The sequence below is a fragment of the Oncorhynchus masou genome, chromosome 25 (assembly GCF_036934945.1).
Source record: "Oncorhynchus masou masou isolate Uvic2021 chromosome 25, UVic_Omas_1.1, whole genome shotgun sequence".
Classification (NCBI taxonomy): Eukaryota; Metazoa; Chordata; class Actinopteri; order Salmoniformes; family Salmonidae; genus Oncorhynchus; species Oncorhynchus masou.
This window is the reverse complement of record NC_088236.1, coordinates 18,673,169-18,694,312: the sequence shown is the minus strand read 5'-3', so window position 1 is coordinate 18,694,312 and position 21,144 is coordinate 18,673,169. Positions and strand designations below refer to the sequence as shown.

The following is a 21,144-nucleotide window of genomic DNA, read 5'->3' as shown; positions in this document are numbered from 1 at the left end:
GTTCCTGTTGTTAGGCCTACTGCTGCAGCACGTCATGCCAGATCTTGTAAAACAATTGCCACCCAATTGATACAAATAATAATGATATAGTTCTGCCAGGTAAGGTAAATATTCCGTTATGCATAGTATATGTGTTTTATTTGATGACTATCATTTCATTCCAAGTCATCATCTCATCTCTATAGAGCTGCTGTCTATGCCATCTGACAGAATCACTATTTTAGTAGTTCTTCAAAGTAAATAAGGCATGTGACTGCTGATATATCAACCAAAAATCACCCAGATCATGCATTTTCAGGTATAGGTATCTTGCAAAGCAACTTCTCTCTATCCCTGTCCATCATACATTCTCGAGCTACTCATAGGCGAGCTACTCATAGGTGTGCTACGATCTACCTGTTGGAAACCCCTGCTCTCGCTTGAGAAACCAAATAAAATGACAAGTTATGGCGGTGCCTCAAGTTGAACCATTTGCTTTGTCCAGACCAAACCACCAGTATCCTACCTATCCCCTGTGTCCTAACCCCCATAGCCAAACCCTTACCCCTGCCCTTACCCTACCCCTTACCCTCAGCTACAGGCCACACACACACTAGTGATGACTTTGACTCCAGGTATCAATTTGTTAAAAACTATGTATATTATCATTTTTTGCTAGCTCTGGTATTTGTCATCCACATTTTCTCATGATCTCTCTTGCCTGTCTGCAGCAGACATAGAGTTAGCAATATGCTTGGAACATAAAATTGCAGTAAAATCGCAGTATCAAAATGTATTGTATTGTGAGAACTCTGGCAATTCCAAGCCCTAACACACATACACACACATTTTGTTCTGCTTTTCTTGTGGGGACCTAAAATACATTTCCATTCGAAATCCTATTTTCCCTAACCCATAACCTAACTCCTATGTCTAAACCTAACCACTAATCCCTTACCCTAACCCTAATTCTAACCTTCATTTTAACCCTAATCCTACACATAACCCCTAAATTTAAAATAGCCTTTATCCTAATAGGGACGTGGGAAATGTCCCCACAAGGGTGAATTTTCCTTATTTTACTATTCTTGTGGGAACTTCTGAGTATTTTAGGTCCCTACAAGTTTAGAAGGACCAACCCACACACACAGCCCACACGTGTTTTGGATGGGATGTTAAACAGGTGACCTGACTCTGAGGTCACTAAATATAACATTGCACTTATTGTAAGAGTAGGGGTGTTAACCCCGTTGTCATGGATAAATTCCCAATCTGGCCCTCATCATGGCCACCTAATCATCCCCAGCTTCCAATTGGCTCATTCATCTCCTCTCTCCTGTAACTATTCCCCAGGTCGTTGCTGTAAATGAGAATGTGTTCTCAATCAACTTACCTGGTAAAATAAGGGTAAAATAAAACCTTTAAATATCCTTGAGGAGACCCAAAATAAATTTCCATTCAAAATGCTATTTTCCCTAAACCTAACCTTTAACTCTTAACTCTAAACTCTAAACCCTAAACCTAATGGCCTTTGTCCTCATGGGGATGTGGTTCTTGGTTCGAGGGAAATGTTCCTTGTTTTACTATCCTTGTGGGGACTTTGGGAATTTTGTCTCTGATGACCGTAGAGATGTTTGGATTCATGCTGGGGTTGTTCCCTGGGTTAAAACTGTAGATGGTCTCTAATGGTCATTAACGGTTGTGTTGCGGTCTGTCTGTTTCAGGTCCTGGTCCTGTCTCTGATGACCGTGGAGCTGTTTGGTATGATGGGGCTGATAGGGATCAAGCTCAGTGCTGTTCCTGTGGTCATCCTCATCGCCTCAGTCGGCATAGGAGTAGAGTTCACTGTACATGTTGCTCTAGTGAGTACACACACACACAATGTCTTTTGCTATCCTTGTGGGGACCTAAAATCCTATTTTCTATAAACCCTAACCCAAAACACCCTAACCATAGCATAACCCTAACCGTAAACCTAACCCCTAAGCCTAAAATAGCTTAACACACACACACAAAGTGTTTTGTATATTTTCAAATGACATTCTAGATTTTCTGATTAGTTGTGTGTACGTTGCAGGCGTTCCTCACAGCGATAGGGGACCGTAACAGACGGGCAGTGCTGGCGTTAGAACACATGTTTGCTCCTGTGTTGGACGGAGCCTTCTCTACTCTACTAGGAGTCCTCATGCTAGCAGGCTCTGAGTTTGACTTCATCGTCAGGTGAGTGGGACCAGTTGTGGGACACATACATACACACACACACACTCACACATACAGTACACACGCACATGAACACATACACTCATGCACAAAGACTACATGCACACTCAAATACACATGCACACACTCATGGAAAGAGACTCAAACTCTCTCACACACTCAATCTTTCACACTCTCTACAAGTAAAGCACAAAACTATTTGACATAAACAATTGCATTTATAAGTTTTATTGACAAATGTGAATAAAAAAAAAAAAATGTCAGCAAAAGCCTGATGAAAATGAATTCATATGAATGCTGTAAGTACAGACATTGTTTGCTCAGTGGGAAATTAATGTCAAACTCGTCAGTAACAACTGTGTGGAGTTTGTGAGCTTCATGTCCTGGGGTTTCCTGTGATCTTCTGTGTAGAAGAACCCCTTACAGTATTATAGACACTATGTCCTGGGGTTTCCTTTGATCTTCTGTGTAGAATAACCCCTTACAGTATTATAGACACTATGTCCTGGGGTTTCCTTTGATCTTCTGTGTAGAATAACCCCTTACAGTATTATAGACACTATGTCCTGGGGTTTCCTGTGATCGTCTGTGTAGAAGAACCCCTTACAGTATTATAGACACTATGTCCTGGGGTTTCCTGTGATCTTCTGTGTAGAAGAACCCCTTACTGTATTATAGACACTATGTCCTGGGGTTTCCTGTGATCTTCTGTGTAGAAGAACCCCTTACAGTATTATAGACACTATGTCCTGGGGTTTCCTGTGATCTTCTGTGTAGAAGAACCCCTTACAGTATTATAGACACTATGTCCTGGGGTTTCCTGTAATCTTCTGTGTAGAAGAACCCCTTACAGTATTATAGACACTATGTCCTGGGGTTTCCTGTGATCTTCTGTGTAGAAGAACCCCTTACAGTATTATAGACACTATGTCCTGGGGTTTCCTGTGATCTTCTATGCAGAAGAACCCCTTACCTTCTACCTACCAGCTTGTGAGCGTTATAAAGAAAAACATGTTACATGTGCGTGTTCGCTCAAACCGTTCGCATTCTACAGGGGCTCCTTCGCGATCTGTCCTTCTCTCAAAATCACCGCTCGAGTTCAGCCCCCATGAATCACACAGACTAATGTTGGGTATTTAGGGATGCAGAAGAAATAGACGAATCCAATGGTACAGAAGTATGTAGCTCAAACACACAATGTTTAAAAAGGATTAGAAGTCCAAAACGTACCGGTGTTACAGTGACCCTCATTGGTTAACCAAAGTCCCAGAATGGCACTTGATCCAAACAGCTAAACTCAGCTATTGCTCTGTTCAATCATTCAATATCATTACATTTGACATTTCTTATGTAAAAAATGCTCAGAGACAGCCATGTATGCATTAATGAATCAATTATACAATCGTACATTTGACTTAGTTTTTACCAATTGAACTACTTAACAACATAATGGTAATAATTTATTTGAATGGCAAATCTCCATTGATAAACTGGGTGAATCAAGATGTATCCTAGGCCTATTTACATGAATGCATATTCAATAAGAGTGTGCTACACATTGAGTTACTGAGCTTGTTTTGGCTGATTTCAGTGGATAGAGATCACAGACAATCTGTTTCCCTTCAATTTTGGGACTTATTTTATTGTACTGCTCATCATCATTTGCAGAGAAGTGGCTTATTTTCTAAAAGTGTGAGGAGGGGTAGTGAAGTGATGTTGGCTTCAACATTTTCGACATTTCTACCTGCCGGTGTCACATTATTCAAGTGTGTTATCTTCTGTGGTGTTTCTGTGGTGTCAGTCGAGCGTTAAGGCTGTGCCTGAGCCTGCATGTCACAGGAATCTACCTGAAACACCACTCATCCGTGAAGGCCGCTTTTCCCTCCATCCCTTTCTACTCTCTCGCTCTTTCTCTTGCTCTTTCTCTCTTCTTTCTCTTGCTCCCTCGTTCTCTCCTCTCTCTGTCTTTCTCTCTCGCTCTCTCTGACACACACACACACACACACACATCAAATGCTACTGTAGTTGAGGGGAAGGACGGGAGAAATGCAAATTAAAACTTACACGGGGGAGGTGTGAGACAAGGTTCCTATTAAGTGCTAAGCATATTGGCTCTAAATAAAACATGTTCATTGGTAGTACTGCTGCTTTAAATTTAAATTGATTGAGATACAGCCTACAGTATATTGCGCCTCTACTTTTGAAGCACATGTGGTGCACCTGAAATTAATATGTAACACTGTAACGGCATTTTTCCCATTGAGATGCATTAAATTGAAAATTGTACACTGTCTCTTTAAAAATGTTGGATTTGTGACATGCAAGAGATCTCTCATTCATTGATTGCTATGAACATTAATCTCCTGAAGAACATATCCCTTTTCCTTTCATTCTGTGCCCCAAAGTGTTTGGTTATACTGATAAAGTTACCAGGTTGTTAGCTAGCTAGCCAATGACGTAACATGACTGAACAAAGTGTAAACAAATGGTTAATGATGTAAAATGCAATCCCGGCGATCCGCTATGGCAGGGGTACTCGAGTACTATTTGAGAGATCCGGTCACACATTTCCTAAACAGCAAAGGTCCGGATGGATATCACCATTTATCGACGTAGTAACAAACCCACACGTCGCAACCCATGCGACCCCAAACTGTTCGTACCCCTCTCAAACGGTTCATTCCCACAATTCTCCACATTTTGCATAGGGCTGTGATATTTTTGTTTTAAATCAAATTTCCATTTGTCCATGTCTTACATGTGTTTATGTGATACCAGGGGTTGAAGCCCGGCTAGATTGCTATTAAATATCCAATGGCAAAGACAATATAGGGAAGAGAGATAAATTCTGAACAGTTAGTCCTCGGGGTTTTGCCTGCAACATAAGTTCTGTTATACTCACAGACATGATTCAAACAGTTTTAGAAACTTCAGAGTGTTTTCTAACCAAATCTATGAATAATATGCATATCTAATATTCTTGGCATGAGTAGCAGGAAGTTGAAATTGGGCTCCTATTTATCCAAAAGTGAAAATTCTGCCACCTAGCTTTAAGAGGTTATTAAATCAAATTTCCATTTGTCCATGACTTACATGTGTTTATATGATACCAGGGGTTGAAGCCAGGCTATTATTCGTATTTTAATATTGTTTTGTAGTCGAGACCTGCAGTCCGCCAGTTGGGTATGGGGACGCTATAGAAAGATACAAATGTTGCGGCGGTTATAAGGGTCTTTTTACCTGGTTGGGTTACAAGTGAGCTGTTTTCGTTGTAGTAATGGTGCAACCATGACGCTATCGAATCTGCACCAACGGTTTTCTCTAGGGCACTCGGAAACAACGGTACAGCGTAACCTTATCATTAAAACAATCATTATCTGAGAGAGATCTTTCCCTAGTCTCACAGTGGGTGCTCCCAGAATAAAACTCCCAGAATAAAACTGGTCACACAGCAAAATATTTTGTTGCATATGCGACCCAGTTGATCGCACTTTAGAGCCGTAGCTAAGCATATCTTGGAACAGTGTCTAGGTTATGTCTGCAGACTACTGTCTAAGTAGCCATTAAGGAGGAAGTTGTCTCTCTTTTAAGCAAATAGGGCCATCTGCACTCATGTGGTCTGGAAACACACACACACACACCGCCCTGCTCCCTGACCTTGTTATCATGGGGGTCAACGATGGCGTGCTTAGGAGTGAGAGTGTCTGCGGTATTCTGTGCCTAAAGACTGCAGAATAACAAAACAGCCAACTCCTATTTTTCTTTTCATGCCGAAATAAATGTTTCCCTGACTCTCCTTGTCAACCCCTCAAATGTTTTCACTACAAGCAGCTCCAGCGCAGTGTGTGTGTTTGTGTGCGTGGGTGGGTGGGTGCTTGCGTGTGTGTGTGTTCCAGTGTAGATGTGGCTTTAAACCAAGGCAGAAGCTCTGTGAGTTCAGCTACTTTCCCCGTCTTCGTGTTGCAAGAGGCCAACAGAGAGGAGAGTGGGAAAAGGGAGCGAGGAGAGGATAGGGGGAAAGGGAGAGAGGAGAGGGAAAAGGGGGAGGAATGGGGAAAGTGAGAGGAGTTTGAGGAGGGGGAGGGGAAAGGGAGAGAGGAGAGGTTGGAAAGGGAGAGAGGAAAGGGAGAGAGAATAGGGAGGAAAGGGAGAGAGAATAGGGAGGAAAGGGAGAGAGAATAGGGAGGAAAGGGAGAGAGAATAGGGGGAAAGGGAGAGAGAATAGGGAGGAAAGGGAGAGAATAGGGGGAAAGGGAGAGAGAATAGGGGGAAAGGGAGAGAGAATAGGGAGGAAAGGGAGAGGGAATAGGGAGGAAAGGGAGAGAGAATAGGGGGAAAGGGAGAGAGAATAGGGGGAAAGGGAGAGAGAATAGGGGGAAAGGGAGAGAGAATAGGGGGAAAGGGAGAGAGAATAGGGAGGAAAGGGAGAGGGAATAGGGAGGAAAGGGAGAGGGAATAGGGAGGAAAGGGAGAGAGAATAGGGGGAAAGGGAGAGAGAATAGGGGGGAAAGGGAGAGAGAATATGGGGGAAAGGGAGAGAGAATAGGGGGAAAGGGAGAGAGAATAGGGAGGAAAGGGAGAGGGAATAGGGAGGAAAGGGAGAGGGAATAGGGAGGAAAGGGAGAGGGAATAGGGAGGAAAGGGAGAGGGAATAGGGAGGAAAGGGAGAGAGAATAGGGGGAAAGGGAGAGAGAATAGGGAGGAAAGGGAGAGGGAATAGGGAGGAAAGGGAGAGGGAATAGGGAGGAAAGGGAGAGGGAATAGGGAGGAAAGGGAGATGGAATAGGGGGAAAGGGAGAGAGAATAGGGGGAAAGGGAGAGAGAATAGGGGGAAAGGGAGAGAGAATAGGGAGGAAAGGGAGAGGGAATAGGGAGGAAAGGGAGAGGGAATAGGGAGGAAAGGGAGAGGGATTAGGGAGGAAAGGGAGATGGAATAGGGAGGAGAGGGAATAGGGAGGAAAGGGAGAGGGAATAGGGAGGAAAGGGAGAGGGAATAGGGAGGAAAGGGAGAGGGAATAGGGAGGAAAGGGAGAGGGAATAGGGAGGAAAGGGAGAGGGAATAGGGAGGAAAGGGAGAGAGAATAGGGGGGAAAGGGAGAGAGAATAGGGAGGAAAGGGAGAGGGAATAGGGAGGAAAGGGAGAGGGAATAGGGAGGAAAGGGAGAGGGAATAGGGAGGAAAGGGAGAGGGAATAGGGAGGAGAGGGAATAGGGAGGAGAGGGAATAGGGAGGAAAGGGAGAGGGAATAGGGAGGAAAGGGAGAGAGAATAGGGGGAAAGGGAGAGAGAATAGGGGGGAAAGGGAGAGAGAATAGGGGGGAAAGGGAGAGAGAATAGGGAGGGAAGGGAGAGAGAATAGGGGGGAAAGGGAGAGAGAATAGGGAGGAAAGGGAGAGAGAATAGGGGGGAAAGGGAGAGAGAATAGGGGGAAAGGGAGAGAGAATAGGGGGAAAGGGAGAGAGAATAGGGGGAAAGGGAGAGAGAATAGGGAGGAAAGGGAGAGGGAATAGGGAGGAAAGGGAGAGGGAATAGGGAGGAAAGGGAGAGGGAATAGTGAGGAGAGGGAATAGGGAGGAGAGGGAATAGGGAGGAAAGGGAGAGGGAATAGGGAGGAAAGGGAGAGAGAATAGGGGGAAAGGGAGAGAGATAGGGAGGAAAGGGAGAGAGAATAGGGGGGAAAGGGAGAGAGAATAGGGGGAAAGGGAGAGAGAATAGGGGGAAAGGGAGAGAGAATAGGGGGAAAGGGAGAGAGAGAATAGGGGGAAAGGAGAGAGAATAGGGGGAAAGGGAGAGAGAATAGGGAGGAAAGGGAGAGAGAATAGGGGGAAAGGGAGAGGGAATAAGGAGGAAAGGGAGAGAGAATAGGGGGGAAAGGGAGAGAGAATAGGGGGAAAGGGAGAGGGAATAGGGAGGAAAGGGAGAGAGAATAGGGAAGAAAGGGAGAGGGAATAGGGAGGAAAGGGAGAGGGAATAGGGAGGAAAGGGAGAGGGATTAGGGAGGAAAGGGAGATGGAATAGGGAGGAGAGGGAATAGGGAGGAAAGGGAGAGGGAATAGGGAGGAAAGGGAGAGAGAATAGGGGGGGAAAGGGAGAGGGAATAGGGGGAAAGGGAGAGAGAATAGGAGGAAAGGGAGAGAGAATAGGGGGAAAGGGAGAGAGAATAGGGGGGAAATGGAGAGAGAATAGGGGGAAAGGGAGAGAGAATAGGGAGGAAAGGGAGAGAGAATAGGGGGTGAAAGGGAGAGGGAATAAGGAGGAAAGGGAGAGAGAATAGGGGGAAAGGGAGAGAGAATAGGGGGAAAGGGAGAGGGAATAGGGAGGAAAGGGAGAGAGAATAGGGAGGGAATAGGGAGGAAAGGGAGAGGAATAGGGAGGAAAGGGAGAGGGATTAGGGAGGAAAGGGAGATGGAATAGGGAGGAGAGGGAATAGGGAGGAAAGGGAGAGGGAATAGGGAGGAAAGGGAGAGAGAATAGGGGGGAAAGGGAGAGGGAATAGGGGGAAAGGGAGAGAGAATAGGGAGGAAAGGGAGAGGGAATAGGGAGGAAAGGGAGAGGGAATAGGGAGGAAAGGGAGAGAGAATAGGGGGAAAGGGAGAGAGAATAGGGAGGAAAGGGAGAGAGAATAGGGGGAAAGGGAGAGAGAATAGGGGGAAAGGGAGAGAGAATAGGGGGAAAGGGAGAGAGAATAGGGAGGAAAGGGAGAGGGAATAGGGAGGAAAGGGAGAGGGAATAGGGAGGAAAGGGAGAGGGAATAGGGAGGAAAGGGAGAGGGAATAGGGAGGAAAGGGAGAGGGAATAGGGAGGAAAGGGAGAGAGAATAGGGGGAAAGGGAGAGAGAATAGGGGGAAAGGGAGAGAGAATAGGGGGAAAGGGAGAGAGAATAGGGAGGAAAGGGAGAGGGAATAGGGAGGAAAGGGAGAGGGAATAGGGAGGAAAGGGAGAGGGAATAGGGGGAAAGGGAGAGAGAATAGGGGGAAAGGGAGAGAGAATAGGGAGGAAAGGGAGAGGGAATAGGGAGGAAAGGGAGAGGGAATAGGGAGGAGATGGAATAGGAGGAGAGGGAATAGGGAGGAAAGGGAGAGGGAATAGGGAGGAAAGGGAGAGAGAATAGGGGGAAAGGGAGAGGGAATAGGGGGAAAGGGAGAGAGAATAGGGGGAAAGGGAGAGAGAATAGGGGGGAAAGGGAGAGAGAATAGGGAGGAAAGGGAGAGGGAATAGGGAGGAAAGGGAGAGGGAATAGGGAGGAGAGGGAATAGGGAGGAGAGGGAATAGGAAGGAAAGGGAGAGGGAATAGGGAGGAAAGGGAGAGGGAATAGGGAGGAAAGGGAGAGGGAATAGGGAGGAAAGGGAGAGGGAATAGGGAGGAAAGGGAGAGGGAATAGGGAGGAAAGGGAGAGAGAATAGGGAGTCTCAGCCCCTGTCCCATTCTATAGCCTGTCTAAAAAGGCCTGTTTATTGATGCTACTTTGCTGGGAAAACTGAATCAGCTGCTCTCTTTTCTTCTCTCTCCGTCTCTCGCAGACACGTACTGAATAAACACACACACACACACACACACACACACACACACACACACACACACACACACACACACACACACAGGAAAACGAAAAGAGGAGGAAAAGAGGAGGAAAGCCTAATGAAGGAACTGGAGAGGGGAGAAAGACGAGTAGGAGAAAGTAGGAGAAAGAAAGAGAATGAGTTTTACCTGAAACACTGGAGATTTAATTAGACAGGGTGTTTTACCTGATACACTGGGGATTTAATTAGACAGGGTGTTTTACTTGATACACTGGGGATTTAATTAGACAGGGTGTTCTACCTGATACACTGGGGATTTAATTAGACAGTGTCACGTTCATCATACCGAGGAGACCAAGGCGCAGTATGAGATAAATACATTCTTCTTTATTTAAACAAAGAACACTAAACAAACTAACAAAAATAACAAAACAAATGTGAAGCTATAAACACGAGTGCTGACATACAACTACACATAGACAATAACCCACAAAACCAAAATGGAAATGGCAACCTAATTGGAGCGTCCCCAATCAGAGACAATGATAAACAGTCTCTGATTGGGAACCAGTTCACCATAGACCTACATATACCAAGACATACTAAAACCCCATAAATATACAAAAACCCAAGACAGGACAAAAACACCTAGACAATACAAAAACTAAACCAACCACCCATGTCACACCCTGACCTAACAAGAATAATAAAGAAAACAAAGATAACTAAGGTCAGGGCGTGACACCCCCCAAAGGTGCGGACTCCTGGCCACAAACCTAAACCTATATGGGAGTGTCTGGGTGGGTATCTAACCTCAGTGGCGGCTCTGGTTCTGGACGCTGTCCACATTCTTTACACTGAGTCCGCTCTTGTATCACTGACCCGTGGATAATCGTCGGAGGCTCTGGACTGCGGATCCTCGCCGTAGGCCCCGGGCTGGGACCCTCGCTGCGTGGATCATCGCCTGATGTTCTGGACTATGGACCGTGCTGGAGGCCCCGGACTGGGGACCGTCGCTGGAGGCCCCGGACTGGGGACCGTCGCTGGAGGCCCCGGACTGTGGACCGTCACTGGAGACCCCGGACTGTGGACCGTCGCTGGAGGCCCCGGACTGTGGACCGTCACTGGAGACCCCGGACTGTGGACCGTCGCTGGAGACCCCGGACTGTGGACCGTCGCTGGAGGCCCCGGACTGTGGACCGTCACTGGAGACCCCGGACTGTGGACCGCCGCTGGAGACCCCGGACTGTGGACCGTCGCTGGAGACCCCGGACTGTGGACCGTCGCTGGAGACCCCGGACTGGGGACCGTCGCTGGAGACCCCGGACTGGGGACCGTCGCTGGAGACCCCGGACTGGGGACCGTCGCTGGAGACCCCGGACTGGGGACCGTTGCTGGGGACCGTCGCTGGAGACCCCGGACTGGGGACCGCTGCTGGAGGTACCGGGCTGGGGACACACACCTCAGGGCAAGTGCGAGGAGCAGGAACAGGGCCTTCTGGACTGCTGAGGCACACTATAGGCCTGGAGCATGATAAACAGCTGATAAACAGCTGTCTCTGATTGGGAACCAGTTCACCATAGACCTACATATACCAAGACATACTAAAACCCCATAAATATACAAAAATCCAAGACAGGACAAAAACACCTAGACAATACAAAAACTAAACCAACCACCCATGTCACACCCTGACCTAACAAGAATAATAAAGAAAACAAAGATAACTAAGGTCAGGGCGTGACACCCCCCCCAAAGGTGCGGACTCCTGGCCACAAACCTAAACCTATATGGGAGTGTCTGGGTGGGTATCTAACCTCAGTGGCGGCTCTGGTTCTGGGACCGTCGCTGGAGGCCCCGGACTGTGGACCGTCGCTGGAGACCCCGGACTGTGGACCGTCGCTGGAGACCCCGGACTGTGGACCGTCGCTGGAGACCCCGGACTGTGGACCGTCGCTGGAGACCACAGCCCAGTGCGTCCGGTGTCTTCGCCACGCACGCTAAAGTCACCATCCAGCCAGGACGGGTTGTGCAGGCCCTTAGTTCGAGACCTCCAGTGCGCCTCCACGGCCCGGTCTATCCTGTGCCTCCTCCTTTTAGACCAGGCCTCCAGTAGGTCTCCCCAGCCTGGTGAGTCCTGTGCCTGTTCCCAGAACCAGGCCTCCAGTAGGTCTCCCCAGCCTGGTGATTCTTGTGCCTGTCTCCTGTCCGGCGCCGCCAGGAGTCTCCCTCCTGCCCGGCGCCCGCTGCGAGGGTCCCCAGTCCGGGGTCGTAAAGAAGGCCCACCCGGACCCTCCCCTTTAGAGTCAGGTTTTAGAGTCAGGTTTTGCGGCCGGAGTCCGCACCTTTGAGGGGGGGTACTCAGGGTGTGGTGCTGTTCATTGTTCTCTTTCTATTCTTTCTATACTAAATTGTTTCAATTCTATACTTTGATTCTGCCTATTGTTTTAGATCAGAAAAGGAGAGGCCCTTGTCCTTTTGTGCCCCCTTCTCCCTACTTCCCACTTCTCCCCTTCCTTACTCCCCCTCAAGCCCCTTCCCCTTCTCCACATTCTTGACTGCTTTGTTGTCTTCATGTTTGCTTATACACCACACACCCCACTTTCTCTCTCCCTCCCTCCCTCCGCATTTTTTCCATGCCTTTGAATTAACCAACTCCAGTTAATTGTGCTTCCTTCTCTTTTCTGTGAGGCTTTCTAAAGACTAACCCTCTTTGGCAGGACTTGACAGGTACATTTCTGTTTCCTACTTAACCAACGTACTTGTGCGTGTGTGTCATGGTCTTTCAGGCATGTGTAATGGTTGATCTAGTTCATATTTAGCACAGCCTCTCTCCTGTTGTTCTGTGGTTGCTGCAGGTATTCTCTTTGTGTACACACACACACACATATACCTATAAACACCCATGCATGCCCGCCCACACCCCACACAAAACACAAACACACACACTCATGTTGGCTGTCAAGCTTACACTGTGGTTTAGCAGATGTGTCTTTGCTCTGATGCCTGTGTTCGGTGTTCATTGTGGTTGTCACATGTGTATTACATTTACATTTAAGTCATTTAGCAGACGCTCTTATCCAGAGCGACTTACAAATTGGTGAATTCACCTTCTGACATCCAGTGGAACAGCCACTTTACAATAGTGCATCTAAATCATTAAGGGGGGGGGTGGTGAGAAGGATTACTTATCCTATCCTAGGTATTCCTTGAAGAGGTGGGGTTTCAGGTGTCTCCGGAAGGTGGTGATTGACTCCGCTGTCCTGGCGTCGTGAGGGAGTTTGTTCCACCATTGGGGGCCAGAGCAGCGAACAGTTTTGACTGGGCTGAGCGGGAACTGTACTTCCTCAATGGTAGGGAGGCGAGCAGGCCAGAGGTGGATGAACGCAGTGCCCTTGCTTGGGTGTAGGGCCTGATCAGAGCCTGGAGGTACTGCGGTGCCGTTCCCCTCACAGCTCCGTAGGCAAGCACCATGGTCTTGTAGCGGATGCGAGCTTCAACTGGAAGCCAGTGGAGAGAGCGGAGGAGCGGGGTGACGTGAGAGAACTTGGGAAGGTTGAACACCAGACGGGCTGCGGCGTTCTGGATGAGTTGTAGGGGTTTAATGGCACAGGCAGGGAGCCCAGCCAACAGCGAGTTGCAGTAATCCAGACGGGAGATGACAAGTGCCTGGATTAGGACCTGCGCCGCTTCCTGTGTGAGGCAGGGTCGTACTCTGGGATGTTGTAGAGCATGGGATGAACCTACAGGAACGGGCCACCGCCATGATGTTGGTTGAGAACGACAGGGTGTTGTCCAGGATCACGCCAAGGTTCTTAGCGCTCTGGGAGGAGGACACAATGGAGTTGTCAACTGTGATGGCGAGATCATGGAACGGGCAGTCCTTCCCCGGGAGGAAGAGCAGCTCCGTCTTGCCGAGGTTCAGCTTGAGGTGGTGATCCGTCATCCACACTGATATGTCTGCCAGACATGCAGAGATGCGATTCGCCACCTGGTCATCAGAAGGGGGAAAGGAGAAGATTAATTGTGTGTCGTCTGCATAGCAATGATAGGAGAGACCATGTGAGGTTATGACAGAGCCAAGTGACTTGGTGTATAGCGAGAATAGGAGAGGGCCTAGAACAGAGCCCTGGGGGACACCAGTGGTGAGAGCGCGTGGCGAGGAGACAGATTCTCGCCACGCCACCTGGTAGGAGCGACCTGTCAGGTAGGACGCAATCCAGCGTGGGCCGCGCCGGAGATGCCCAACTCGGAGAGGGTGGAGAGGAGGATCTGATGGTTCACAGTATCGAAGGCAGCCGATAGGTCTAGAAGGATGAGAGCAGAGGAGAGAGAGTTAGCTTTAGCAGTGCGGAGCGCCTCCGTGATGCAGAGAAGAGCAGTCTCAGTTGAATGACTAGTCTTGAAACCTGACTGATTTGGATCAAGAAGGTCATTCTGTATCTATGTGATGCTACTAATGTTCCACTGGTTAAGTTGTTCAAAGCGTCTGCCAAAATGACCAGAGAATGTTAGTTGTTGTGACTCTTAGCCACCTATCTTCTGTGGTGTTGGTGTATGGTGGTTGATGAAATGTTGTGCCCATGTTGCCTGTCTTAACAGTAGACTGTTGGTTTGTTGCAGGTATTTCTTTGCTGTGCTGGCCATCCTGACCATTCTGGGGGTGCTGAATGGTTTGGTCCTCCTCCCTGTGTTGCTGTCTTACTTTGGCCCCTATCCAGAGGTTAGATGGTTTCTCCTGCAGAAATACTATAATGGCTTGCACACACATTTTTTTACACACACACATTTTTTTACACACACATTTTTTACACACACACATTTTTTTACACACACATTTTTTTACACGCACGTTTTACGCACACATATTTTTGTGAACCAACACTAACTTTTTATTGAATGTTCTAACACGAGCTCATCATGAAATTATTTAGCAGCATAATTTGTGTAATAATAACAAACAAAAATGAACAAAATAATTCCCTCATCTCCTTACACCTCCCTCCTTTTTCTGTCCCCCTCAGGTGACCCCTGTTGATGGGCGTAGCCAGTTACCCACTCCGTCCCCAGAACCCCCTCCTCCCGTGGTCCACTTCTCCGTCCACCCCTGCCATACCACCTCAGGGACGGGGACAGGTACCGGCTCTGACTCGTCAGACTCTGAGTACAGCTCCAACACCACGGCCTCAGGCATCAGCCAGGACCTGCAGCAGTACGACCTCCCCACCACTAGAAGCAGTGCTGGGAGAGCAGAGGAGGTGCGACGAGGAGCAGTGCCAAGAAGGACAGCTAGACAGGGAAACGCCACAGCCTACTCTTTGTCTTCTGTAAGTGCTTCGGATAATGACCACACACACGTGACATACAGTTGAAGTCAGAAGTTTACATACACCTTAGCCAAATACATTTAAACTCAGTTTTTCACAATTCCTGACGTGTAATCCTAGTAAAAATCCCCTGTCTTAGGTCAGTTAGGATCACAACTTTATTTTAAGAATGTAAAATGTCATAATAATAGTAGAAGGAATTATTTATTTCAATTGTTATTTCTTTCATCACATATGCAGTGGGTCAGAAGTTTACATACACTCAATTAGTATTTGGTAGCATTGCCTTTAATGTTTAATTTCAGTCAAACGTTTCGGGTAGCCTTCCACAAGCTTCCCACAATAAGTTGGGTGAATTTTGGCCCATTCCTCCTGACAGAGCTGGTGTAACTGAGTCAGATTTCTGGCCTCCTTGCTCGCACACGCTTTTTCAGTTCTGCCCACAAATGTTTTATAGAATTGAGGGCAGGGCTTTGTGATGGCCACTCCAATACCTTGACCTTGTTTTTGCCACAACTTTGGAAGTATGCTTGGGGTCATTGTCCATTTGGAAGACCCATTTGCCACCAAGCTTTAACTTCCTGACTGATGTCTTGAGATGTTGCTTCAATATAGCCACATAATTTTCCTCCCTCATGATGCCATCTATTTTGTGAAGTGCACCAGTCCCTCCTGCAGCAAAGCACCTCCACAACATGATGCTGCCACCCCCGTGCTTCACGGTTGGGATGGTGTTCTTCAGCATGCAAGCCTCACCTTTTTCCCCCAAACATAACGATGGTCATTATGGCCTATATTTGTTTCATCAGACCAGAGGACATTTCTCCAAAAAGTACAATCTTTGTCCCCATGTGAAGTTGCAAACCGTAGTCTGGCTTTTTTATGGCGGTTTGGAGCAGTGGCTGAGCAGCCTTTCAGGTTATAGGACGTGTTTTACTGTGGATATAGATACTTTTGTACCTGTTTCCTCCAGCATCTTCACAAGGTCATTTGCAGTTGTTCTGTGATTGATTTGCACTTTTTGCACCAAAATACGTTCATCTCTAGGAGATGGAACACATCTCCTTCCTGAGCGGTATGATGGCTGCGTTTGTACAGATGAATGTGGTACCTTCAGGCGTTTGGAAATATCTCCCAAGGATGAACCAGACTTGTGGAGGTCTACAATTTTCTGAGGTTTTGGCTGATTTCTTTTGATTTTCCCATGATGTTAAGCAAAGAGGCCCTGAGTTTGAAGGTAGGCCTTGAAATACATCCACAGGCACACCTCCAATTGACTCATGATGTCAATTAGCCTATCAGAAGCTTCTAAAGCCACCATTTTCTGGAATTTTCCAAGCTGGTCAAAGGCACAGTCAACTTAGTGTATGTAAACTTCTGACTCTCTGGAATTGTGATACAGTTAATTGTAAGTGAAATAATCTGTCTGTAAACAATTGTTGGAAAAATTACATGTGTCATGCACAAAGTAGATGTCCTAACCGACTTGCAAAACTATAGTTTGTTAACATGAAATTTGTGGAGTGGTTGAAAACAAGTTTTTAATGACTCCAACCTAAGTGCATGTAAACTTAATACTTCAGCTGTATGTTCACACTCTTTTCTTTGAACATGTTGAGCATGTGTACAAGTTGTTCTGATTTTCTGATCTCTCTCCTGTCAGTCGGTCCTGCCGGAGTCGGATGCCCACCCCGGTGCATCCCGGTGCAAGAGGGACCTACAGTCCCTTCCCCCAGCCCGCCCACGCATGGAGGCTTTTGAAACTGAGGCTGGAGGCCATTACGGCTCCGGGGGCCATTTTGTCTCGGGAGGCCACCGAGAACGTTCTGCGGGGCACAGAACTCGTCCATCCCACAACCCCCGGGCCAATCACCACCAACCTCACCACTCTAACCCCGCCCCTACTTACTGCCAGCCCATCACAATGGTAACGGCCTCTGCATCGGTTACCATCGCCGTCCACTCTACCTCTCCCCCCACTCAGAGCCCCACCTCCTCTTACCCAGGACACACTGCAGCGGACAGTTACCACACAGCAAGGGGCGCAGAGCCTGAGCCTGCCTTCCAGCACCCCCATGTGCCACTGGAGGCCCATACAGGTTGCAGAGGAACCAAGATGGACACCAAGGTGGAGGCGATGGAGCTCCAGGATGTGGAGTGTGAGGCAGCTGAGAGCGACTGTGATAAGAGGGCAAGCTGAGGTGAGCCTCAATGGAGTTTGTAGCTTCTCATGACAGTGAAGTAATTCACATGTTGGTATTACATCCACAAAGTACTTGCAATGAATGTTCCTTTTCCTTCTTTGGTTTTGTTACTTGCAAAAAATGTCCCCATTCAGTCCTTCAAACCCTTTTTACTGCAACCTGAACATAACATATTGAGCGTTATGCCTTTAGAGAGTGAGATGTGTGTGCTGTCATGACAGGTTTCTAACTCTGTTGTCTGTCTCTCTGTTGTTCCAGTGGAGGAGAGCAGAAGCACAACGGCCAAAGTTGGACTCCCTCTCTCACTCAGCGGCCCAATGCAGTGCAGCTCAGCGACACACATAACCCAGTGGTGGGTCGTACCATGGTGCTCATTCTTACTGTAACCCCGTGGATGTTTGTCTTAGATATCTCTATCCATCATTAAAAGATGTATACTTATGTAAATATGAACAAAGAAGTAGCTATAATGTAGGAGTTGTACAGCTCCTGTTTTTATCAGACTGGGGGCATCATTTCTATGGCGTGTGTGTTTTTGGTTTTACTTTCCTTGTCGGGGCCAGAAGTCATCACAAGCACAGTAAAACAAGAAAAATGGGAGACATTTAGCCAGTCCCCACACGGAGAAAGGCTATTTTAAGCTTATGGGTTAGGGTTACGATTAGGGTGATGGTTAGAATTAGGTTTTGGGTTAAATTAGGGGTTAAGCTTAGGGGAAAAATTAGGGTTAGATTAAGGCTTAAGGTTAGGGGTTAGGGAAAATAGGATTTTGAATGGGACCAATTATTTTGTCCCCACAAGGATATTAAAACAAATGCGTGTGTGTGTGAGAGAGAAATCTCTGATTACTGTTGTTCACTCGTCTGTGGATCTGTGCCATGAGGAAGCTTCATCTAGACAATACAGTTCAGCATACGTTGTTGCTGCTTAAGATATTCTGTAATAATGTATAATAACTGTATAATAATTCTATGCAAATGTTTATTTTATGTTAGAAAGAGGTGAGTGTATAAATGTGATTGTGGGTTTGTGTTTATGTGGGTGCGTAGGTGGGTCTGGGCGCGGGTGGGTGGGTAACCCATCGGATACATCTCTAAAAAGAAATATACTAACAATCACGTCAAGTGATACTACTCAATAGCTACACGGGGCATGTATGTGTGTGTTTTATATATATATATGTTTGTGTATAAAGGTACTCTTTTTTTTATTTGCATATCACAAACCTGTGGTAGTTATGAAACAATTACTGTTGAACTCTGACTCACGCTATGCGTGCTATTTAATACGAGCCGATATGTAGAAGATATAAAAGGTGTTTGTTGTGACTTGGCTGTCCCTTGAACTCAATTACCCATCTCCCATTTCCTCTGGGGATTTCATAGCTCTCAGCGGCCATCTTATAGTAGCATGAGTGGGCGTAAAAGTATCACTCCCATAGTTAAAGTGGAACTGACAGCGTTTTAACTACTTTGCAGATATGAAACAAACAGACTATCATAATATCAGTAAAAAATATACAATTCCCAGTTTATGCTACAAAACCATGATAAGAAGTTTTAAAAATAGGTTCTATTTGACTCAACATTCCATGATGTACACGAAGGCATTGTTGGCAGAATAGATGGATGCAGTTCAATACATGATTAATATAATTCACCAATACATTTCTTGGTAGTCCAAAAAACATTGCTATCAGGTTGTTACATTGTTTGCTGCCTCCATTCGGGATGCACTGTTTCAGTTTCAATGATATTTTGGACAAAAACAGACATGTAACTAAGGTTGGGAATGTCAATACAACTGAACTAGCAAGGGCAATGATCACAAGTCAGTCATAATAGGCTAGCGTATATATTTATGTAGCAACCTAAAAACACGGAGCCTAAGGTTAGCCAGCAAGCTAACTGCTAGGAGGGTGACATGTCATGCCATTGGAGGAGTGGGTGAGTGACTGACATTTTTCCCTCATATACACAGAGATGCAGGTGTCATTTGGTTAGCTAGTGAGAACTTGAACGACTGTTATCCAGTTAGCATATCTCTTGCATTCATAAATTCTCAGATAACATGTAAACAGCCTAACCAGCTCTGCTATGGCGAATAAAATAGTCAGAGCAAAGTGTTTATTTTTGTCTGAAAATAACTAGCTAGCAAGCTAACCAACTTTAGCCAGTTAGCTTGGGTGCTTGGTTGGGACAAGCATGCATTGGCAGGCAAGCTGCAGAAAAACGATTAGGGTACAATTCCTCATTGTTTATAGGTGCAATTTTGACGGCCAACAAAGAGGTTTTATCTAATGTTCCCTCGTTAGATTTTAGCTTATCTCGTCCTGACTAACATTAGTTGTTGATCTTGTTGTAGTTGATGTGCACAACGGAGGGAGAAAGAGCCTACCTTTTCATGGTTGTTTGGTCAATAGGACTGTAATGTTCCCAAATGTAAGAGGACTCCAGTGGTATTTACATATTAGCAGAAATCCATTCAGGTGTATTTAGTGGCTTTTGGCAAATGCATTCTAATGATGTAAAGTCGTGCTGTTTTAGCCGCCTGTAAACACACAGTCCAGTTTAAAGTGAATGATGGCAGGCCCATGTGGCAAGTGGCGTGTTTGTATAAATGCCTACTGTAGCTCTGATTGGCTATGGCACACCGGTCTGTGTAGACTCCGGTCCTGGACAAGACAGATGGTTTTATTTACTGCAGTCTATTAATTGTCCATATACACCGCCGCTTTCCCACTTCATATCTCTTTAGAACTTTCACATACCTTAGTATATGTAACTCCCAAAAACTATAAGAAGTTATTCAAAGGTGCTCGCTTGTCAGTAAACGTTTAAAAGCGTGTGATATTCTTCCTGGGGGTGTATATGAACAGATTTTGATATGATTTCATGTTGCCAAAATGCTGTCAATTCCACTTTAATGCATATTGCAATTGGTGGACAAAATCCATGGTAGTTAGTCAAGGCCATTATGGAGGATATTGTTGTGAAATTTACATGTTTGTTTCCTTTTTTTTCATGAATGCAACTTTTGTTATTCTGACTGTAAATATACATTGTTGTCCTATCTCTAGTGATAAGCTACAGCTACGGTATTTCCCAACTCAACACGGCACTTGACTGAATTACACATTTCATTCACAAGAAACTCTTTCTTCCTCTTTACCCAATAAGATACACAGCCCAGAGAGCTGAAGGATTTAGCACTATCTGGTCTAACAATACTGTGTGGGTGCGGGTGTGTGTGTCCGTCCTATCGCTCTTCCCTCCTCAGAGACAGCAAAGACAACTGCCCCCAATTTAACCCCAGCCGTCCCCACCCACCCAACCTCACCTCGTCACAATCCACAACAAGCCTCAAGGGTCAGGGTTCACTAAGCCCCCCCCGCCACCCACCCCCCCATCATGCCCGGTGTGTGTCAGTCATGTCTTTCCAGACCCCCCCCCTCCCCACATACACACAGTCTAACACGTGTAGCTATGTGTGTCTTTTTGCGTGTCAGCTGCTTGAGTGAAAATCTTATTTTTTTCCCTCCTGATGTCACATTGGCAATAACGGAGAGAAATCATGGCTGGCAACTATTTTCTTAAATATTTTGTAATGTTTTGTTTGTGTTTGGTTTTTCAATGTTGAATTTGCGATATTTATATTTTTGTATTATGAGATGTTTTTGTTTTGTTTACTTCCATTATTGGTCATAAATGTCAGTGGATAACAAATGCAGGGATTTTTATGTCTATTGAAAAACACTATTACTATTGTTTTGACATGAATGGTGTTCAATCTGTATAAAGTGCTTACTAATGTAGGGAAACCAGAGTATATAACATTTACACTACAAGACTCACCATAGCTCTTAGAGGATTTTAAAAGGAAAATAAACTGATC

The 21,144-nt window shown here is 46.3% G+C and overlaps 1 pseudogene; it reads left to right on the top strand.

Moving 5' to 3' along the window:
* LOC135513866 (protein patched homolog 1-like) overlaps nt 1-18,298 on the top strand; it is a 133,339-nt pseudogene extending 115,041 nt beyond the window's left edge.
* Nucleotides 18,299-21,144: the final 2,846 nt, after the last annotated feature.